This window comes from Adiantum capillus-veneris, chromosome 1, assembly GCF_014529385.1.
Source record: "Adiantum capillus-veneris isolate H3 chromosome 1, ASM1452938v2, whole genome shotgun sequence".
NCBI lineage: Eukaryota > Viridiplantae > Streptophyta > Polypodiopsida > Polypodiales > Pteridaceae > Adiantum > Adiantum capillus-veneris.
The window spans coordinates 163,722,889-163,731,125 of NC_140931.1; the positions used below are offsets into that span (position 1 = coordinate 163,722,889).

At 45.4% G+C, this 8,237-nt stretch overlaps 1 pseudogene; it reads right to left on the reverse strand.

The window, feature by feature from the left end:
- Positions 1-879: 879 nt before the first annotated feature.
- On the reverse strand, positions 880-4,013 carry LOC147465932 (putative polyol transporter 4 pseudogene; annotated as a pseudogene).
- Between the last annotated feature and the right edge of the window lie 4,224 nt (positions 4,014-8,237).

Sequence of the window (8,237 nt, forward strand, 5' to 3'; positions counted from 1 at the left end):
ATTACTAGAGCTCAAGATATGACTAGTACAAGGCATATGAGAGTAGCTGCTCTCAGTCGCGTAGGCTCCAAAAATAAAAAAATTATAATGATAATGGTCCTTTTCCCACTTTCCAAAATGAGTTTTGTACCTTGGGCTCTCTTGGCGAGTGGCCGACTTTACAAGCGTCAGACTCAATTATAAATCAAAATAAGAGACTCTCAAATAATTACAAAGGCTTTTTGAAAAATAATAGGTATTAGAATTTGGGCTAAAAAATGAAGGGGTTGTCTCGAAGGACCCATTTAATCGGTTTGGCTATTTTGGATGCCAACAAGGGTCTTGCCTTCCCGATAAGATATGTATATGACTCGTATATGACTATGATGGTGACCCCTGTTTTCACATATATCACACATGTACATTCTAGCACTTGGTCCACATAGCAAAATGCATAAAAAGTGAGGTGAAAATTTATATTTCACGTTATGAATGTGCCACGATATGATGTCGTGTACGCATAGGTGTGTGTAATAGTATATGTGTGTATGTGTATGTGCATGTATATGTGCACATCTACAACAATGCGTGTGTGCAATGTACATGTACCAGCTGGGATCAGAGGGAAGGAAACAAAGTTAGAGAGTGCAAAATAAGACAAGGGGAGGGGGGTAGGGTTACCTTCAACACAAGCAAATGTCTTGGTTCCTAACACCAAGAGCTGACGCGAAGAGGTCTCAAAATGATATTGTTGCATGTTTTAATTTTTCTTTTTGACCGAGGCAAGCTTTGGTATGAGAGTCGGTATCAACAGTACGCACCTTGTTCTGAGAATAAAAAATACCAATGCTTATATTGTCATATACGTCACATACTATGAGGTGACCCCAAAAGCATTGGGTGCTGATTGTCACTACCTTTTGTAAGATCTAGTAGTGTTGCATCATAATATTAGATAAGTCACCTCAATACCAAGGGTTTGAGTTAGAACCAGTGGGTATATTGTAACAACTTCTAGTGTACTGTTATGACTATGAGTGAAGCAAGCAGTGAAGATAGTGGTGATATAGTGTGATTTAGAACCCAAATGAGTCACAATAAGGCAACTAAGCAAAACACAATGATCAACTGTAGCTAGCAACTAGAAGTGGCCCTTGAAGGTTAATTTTGAACCAACAATGATATGCATGAATTACCAGAACATAGGGCTGGCATAGCAGCCAACCCAATTTGAGGCTTACAAAACATCCAAATATGGTGGCCATGCTCCCATCTTGAGATGAAGAAATGATCAAGATGTATTAGTTTAATTACATGAAGAAAACCTGGAAACCGGGCCGTCATAGCAACCGGCCCAATCTAAGTCTAACAAAGCATATAGATCCTTGGGATGAAACAAATGATCAAGATGTATTAGTTTTACTCAGTTATAGCAAAAAATCCATGTAATAAATAGCTTGTCTCAATTCTTGTAGTCTATCCATAGATCTACTCACCTATAAGACAACAATGATTGAATGTAAAGCCTTGTAGTGCAAACATGAACAAGGTAACTAAGAGGAAAAAAATACATGTAATTAGAAATACATGTATTGCTCGGACAAATCTCAATCACCTTTGCTCTTTAAAAACAAAGAATACACCCAAGCAACATGTAAGCTATTCCCAATACAATTTTTTTTTATAAGAGAGCCCTCGCAATCAATGTATTTGAGATTGATATATACAAGCCTCACCTTTAAGTGCCACGGGTCCCAAAGCATGGGATCAATGGCTCTTGTGCAAAATCAAAGGCGTGCACAAATCTCGGCCGTCGACGGATAAAAACTAAATTCGGGATCCCGAGTTTAGTTTTTATGGTGGGATCCACAAAAACTAAACTCGAAATCCCGAGTTTAGTTTTTATGTCGAGATCTCGAGTTTACCTTCAAATAGATGTGAAATCACATCTATTTCAACGAGGCGCACGCGGGCATGTTGGTCAAGGCATGTGTCCCCCAAGCTGACGACGAGGGTTCAAAACCTGACTGACCTCCCGAAATTAGTTTTTCGAAATCTAAACTCAGGATCACGAGTTTAGATTTTAATCGATGAACGATCCAGATCGATCACCATCCGGCCTTTCAATTGAGACCATTGATCCCATGCTTTGAGGCCCCGTGGCACTTAAAAGGAGAGGATATACAAGGTCGTCCAAATCCAAAAATGGGATGTACTATACTATATAAAAAAGACAGGAAAGACGAAAGGCTGCTGCATTTTGAACTCGCGGCGTACTCCCGACCGAGTCAATGGTACAGAGAGGCTAATATTGTGCTGGCTGCATTTCCGTTGAAGCTGCAGGAAGGCCATCTGATTTGGCCGAGAGATAGTGGGCGATCTCCTCTAGAGATTTTCCCTTGGTCTCCGGCACCACCAGCCACACAAACAAGATGCCCAGCACAGTGATGCCTGCAAACAGGAGGAAGGTGCCTGCAGGGGTGATGGCTTTGGCGATGGTGAGGAATATCAATGCGACCGACCCGCTCACGGCCCGGTTCACAAAGATGGACACCCCCACAGCTGTGGAGCGGTGTCGGAGCGGGAACACCTCCGAGGTGAGCACGTAGCTGATGGGGCCCAAGCCGATGGAGAAGAAGGCCACATATGCGAACACTGCGAGGATGGTGATGGCCACCGCCATAGGGGAGATAGGATGCGCATTCGCCTTCACGGCCACGGACAGCATGGAGTCGCCCTTCGCTGAGTTGAGGCCCATGAGCATGAAGGTGCCAGCCACGCTGCTGAGGCAGGCTGCCACGCCTCCTGCGCTGTAATAGAGCAGCTTCTTGCGTCCCACGCGGTCCAGCAAGGATGTAGCCACCAGCACGAAGGTGAGCTTGGTCACTCCCATGCCCACCGTTGCCCCGAGCTTTCCGGCCTTACTCTGAATGCCAGCTTGTCCAAACACCACGGGGCTGTAATAAACCAGTGCGTCGATTCCAGATGCTTGTTGGAAGAAGTTGATGGCTATGGCGATCATATACATGCGGGCCAGGGGTGAGGCAAGCAGCCTACGGATCTTCAGGACTAGATATACTGGGCGAGCGGAACTTCCTGCCTGCACGTCGTTCGTAATGTGCATCTTTTCTTCGACTTGTTGCTGCAGCTCTTCCTTGTTCGCGGCCAGAATCTCGTCCAAGCGCTCCTGCGCCTCCTCCTCATCTCCATTGCACACTACTCTCTTCATGACTTCGCGAGCTTCGTCCTCGCGGCCCTGCAGCACCAGCCAACGCGGCGACTCCGGCAGCACTTTGAGGAGCACAGCGGCCCCAAGGAACATGGCCGGCAGCGCTCCGGCCCCCAGCATAAGCCTCCAGTTGTAGCGCGGGCTCACAAACTCGAAGGCGAAGCCAAAAAGGTAGCCCAGTAGGATGCCCACATTCACAAACACATCCGTCCAAGATACCAGGAAGCCCCGCAGGCTGGCGGGGGAAATCTCCGCAGAGTAGAGCGGCGCAATCATCATGGCAAAGCCCACGCCCAGCCCCGTCACCACGCGCCCCGCCAGCAGGCACAGGAAGTTGGGCGATACCGCCAGCACCACATTCCCCAGTAAGAAGAGCAGGGAGGACATCAGGAGGGCTCGGCGGCGGCCCAGCCTGCCGGCAACATGGCCGGACACAAGCGACCCCACCGCCGCTACCAAATTCAAGGACCCCACAATCACCTCCACCTGCAGCTCGTTCAGCCGCAGGCTCTCGCGCACAAACAGCAGCGCGCCGCTCATGATGCCGATGTCGTAGCCCATCAACATGGCGCTCACCGTGCTCAGCAGCACGCACAGCCACGTGTACATGCTCAAGCCATGGCTGCCCTTGCTGGAGCGCATGTTGAGGCCATTCTCTATATCGCTTGTAGGTATGGATTCGGATGTCTCCTGCCTGCCGCAGCCTCGCCATGGAATCGGACGACCAGCTTCAGATGTGCTAACGTGCTTTAGACATTGTCCCTCCATCTCGATGCACAGAACCAACAAGCGTCTCCCTCTCTGATATTCGAAAGCTGCACTGACCCTCCCCGTCGCAAGTTTGGCCTTCCTTTATAGGCCGCGAAAAGCAAAATGAGCTTCGCCAGCCGGTCAGAATTCGGGAAAAGCGAGATGATCCTACGCGCAATGACCTCCAAAAGCGCAAAAAGCGTGGCAACATTTCTTTTGTATTCATTTTCATTTTCATTTGCCTAAAAAAGAGGGCAACACATAAAACTGCCACGTTGGCAAAACTTTCTACCCACCTCGGAAAATGGACCGGGTATAAACTTGAGCGTCTCATGGATGTTGTGCTTTTGGCATGTCACCCCCTCATGCTCTTGCATCCCAACGCTAGCCTTTCATGCCTTGCACACGCTATGAGCGCGATCCCCACCAACATATATATTGATGCAGCAACTGTGGTGCCTTTCCCAGCTGCGGTGTCGATAAGTTGATCCGAGGGACTTGTCGAGAGTCCAGCTTGCGGAGAGGAACCTCCGCAACAAGCTTGCCAGCACACAACTTGAAGACTTGGACAAGAGAAGCACAACATAACTTGAATTGTGACCGATGAACTAATACAAATAACGGCCTCATACACCCCACAGAGTTCATGCGAGGAGGCTATGAACGGAGGTACTAGCATAGGGAAGCTACCTCCCACATTACACGTCAATTAAAGGCTTTCGACTCTTATGGCGAGCCGTTTTTTACGAATTTGGGGACAACTCGGCCGAGAACCGAGTACCAGATATAAATCTTCTGAGAATGTTGACTTGAATGAGTGAGAGCTTGACAGTTGTTCTAGAGTTAGGCTTAGAGTAACTCATCAAGAATTCACATCTTCAGATATTAGACGAACAGATGACATAGAATTAGACAAGCAGACTTCAGATGACAGATTTAGATGAGACTCGCACAAGGCTTCAGCTAAAGGCACTGGACGAAATGAATAACCAGGTTCAAACTACGAGACACTAAAATGCATCAACTCATAATGTAGTTTATATTCAGAATATAATTTAGAGTACAACTTGATATAAGTGATTCACAATTTTCAGATTCAAATACAAGGTTACAAGATTTTAGAATGATCGACTAATGACCTAGAATCAGGTTATGGCTTGAACCTGTGAGATGGTGTGCCTCGTGCTAGTGCACATGTAGGAATGTGGGAGACACAGGAGAGCATAGATTTAGGTAGAGTACATGCAGCCAGGATAATGATCCCTCATGCTGCTTATTTTATGTACCATCAAAGAATAAGGTTAGGATTAGTGATGGGTTAGTAATGGGTATGGCCAATTGGAATTTGGCACGAACCCCAATAATCTTCTACTTGAAAGCCAACGTGATCCAAGTGGCCTATGTATGTACAACCTATACAAAGGTGAAGCATTTCAATGGCTTCACCCTATATCGCTCATCTCAATGCAATGTGCAAACCGCTTTGAGGCTAAGCTCTTTGTGAGAGCATCTGTAAGGTTGTCAATGGTCATTCACATGAATGTTGACTATCTTGATGCACTTGTTGGCTTGTATGTTCAATATCACATGATACCTAATATTTATGTGTTTTGATTTGGAGTGAAACATGGGGTTCTTTGCTAATGTGTCATGTGGCAATAGCACTCTAACTATCACAATGCAACACTGGAGTCTGATAAATGCAAAGGTCTCCCACTAGATGAGCTAACCATACAGATTCTTTGCTAGCACCAAAAACTACAACATACTCTACCTCTGTGGTGAAGATGAAGTTCAATAATGGAGACATGATCTCCATGATGTGGCTGCTCCAACAAATAGAAACACATAGCCAGACGTGGATCTTCAACTATCCACACAACCTGTATAGTCCGCATTCGTGTAACCCACTATGGACACATCACTATTCCCAAATCATAAGCACTTGCTTTCTATACCCTTAAGGTATCTCAAAATGTGCTTTGACTGACTGCTTCCTCACTGCTTCCCAGTGCTTCCTCTCGAGATTTTCCATAAATCTACTTTTGCCATAAATCATCTAGCCCCACCCATTGAAATGTTCTGGTGGCTACCATGGCGTACATAAGACTACTGATGGTCTTAGGGAGGATGGTGGCGTGCAGGATCCATGGCAAGAGTGCAAGCAGAAGCAGAACGAGAGAGAGAGAGAGAGAGAGAGAGAGAGAGAGAGAGAGAGAGAGAGAAGAGCAAATTGACACAAAGCTCAAACCAAAATAACACTCTATGCAATTTCTTTGTCAACCTTACAATGTATATAGCCAAAAAAGACTTCCATGCAAAACTTAAACTCCAATTTAATCTTACATGCATGCTATAAGCAGTGTCCCCACAGCGAGATACCACTGAAACCGGGCTTGCATACCCAACAACCTCCCCTCAAGCCCAAACCACTTACTATGGACTTGATACAGACCATGGTAGAGCCCAATCACCTTTTGAAGCCCCAAACGACTGACTATGGAGTTGATACCGACCATGGTAGAGCCCAATCACCTGAAACTATGAGTAGAAGTCCGCCCCTTGACAAGAACATACGTGTGTGTGTGTGCATTTCCCTTGTCATAATAATCAATATCTAACTCTCCTAAATGATTTTCTCATGTTAAACTGATCATTTAATATGGGGAAGTGACAGGGGAGAAAAAACTAGATTATTGGTTAAGCTAGCAGACCGGCCACAGTAGGGATCCAAAGGAGGGAAAATAGGGATCCAAAGGGGGGGCCATCTGCAAAAGAGCAATGTGCAACAATGGGCTTAAAAGACCCTAAGGTTCAACCCATTAAAACTTTTAAAATGCTAAGGTTCCAAAATTCAAAGGTTGTGTACAAAAGTCAAACATTAGGGGAATTGGATGCTTTGTGTGTGTCACAAAAAGTCTTCATAATCCCTACATAGGAGGGGGCGAGCCTTGCAAGTAGGGGATGAGAGAGAACCTCACACACACACACACAGACACACTCACAAGCTTCATTTGTACACAAGGGGAAAGAGGGACACACCGTCAGCTCCCTAGCCCAGATGCCCACAAGGTGTCCTCAAATCCTATTGGATGGCCTTGGAGGTGGACCAATGAGAAATACGCTAGAGTAAATCTAGTTTAATTAATTTAAGAACACTTAAGAAAAGAACCAATAGGAATTAAGCTCTCTAGAAGACTATTGGAGAGTCTCCCAAGGGGACCAATGAGCATTCAGCAGCCCAATGGCTTGCCCGATTCCTATTGGCCAGGAGGCAAAGGGGTCCAATCAGAGTTTAGTTGAATTGAATAATTACCTAAAGCTCTCACAAAAGGGGAAAGGGGGACACATGTCAGAAGGCTATCACTTATGCTGCTTAATTTCAATTGGCTGAGGCTGGGGAGGTCCAATAGGGATGTAGCATGAGTAGTTTGCAAGGGGGGTCGACCAAGAGAGAGAGGGGGCTGATTTTTGCAAGGCATTATCACACACACACTCACACAATCTCATGTGTGAAGCAAAGAAGACTCTCTCTCGTTCTTAATCTTTAATGGAAAGCTTACCACCTACTCCAAGCTTGTGAGAAGGGAGGCCTACACCAACAACTCTTGGCTTTGTGATGCAAATCCAACCAAGAGACAAGCTTCAATGCATGCTCATGTCCTCTACCATGCTAATTACTAAGCTAAGCTATGCTAATATGAGTGATTATGTGAGGAGATGTACATCTTTCTCGTAAAAATACTCCTTCTTCCTCTCAATCTACTCTCATACCCCGCTAGCTCTCACCATCTTCGAAGGTATGTGAGGTCTTGGGTCTGAGACCGTGAGGGAATTGATGTTGTATTTGATAAGTGTTTGCTTAGTGCTTGAAGTTTCCATCTTCATTGCACTAGCTAGTATTGAAGGAACACACTGAATTGTATTGTAAAATGTCTCTCTTGATGGGAGAAACCATAATACAAAGCCTTTTGGAGGGGGGAACGGCTCCATGCAAATCCGGTCCTCAAATGTTGTCAATTGCTTAATTTCCCTCTCTTTTGAAGTATTGTTCATGCTATCTAACTAGGCATTATGAATTTTGTTGCTCTCTTCACCCAAGCACTCTTGTTAATCTCATTAGGAATCTATTCTAATGAAATGCTCACTATGTTCATGCTATTTTCTGCTACACACTAGTTACTAGGCCATTAAATGTTACATTGGTATCAGAGCACAAGGTTTCTCTTTTCTTGCTCAAGAAGGGAGGTCCTCAAGCTAGCTATAAATGGTTGGTACT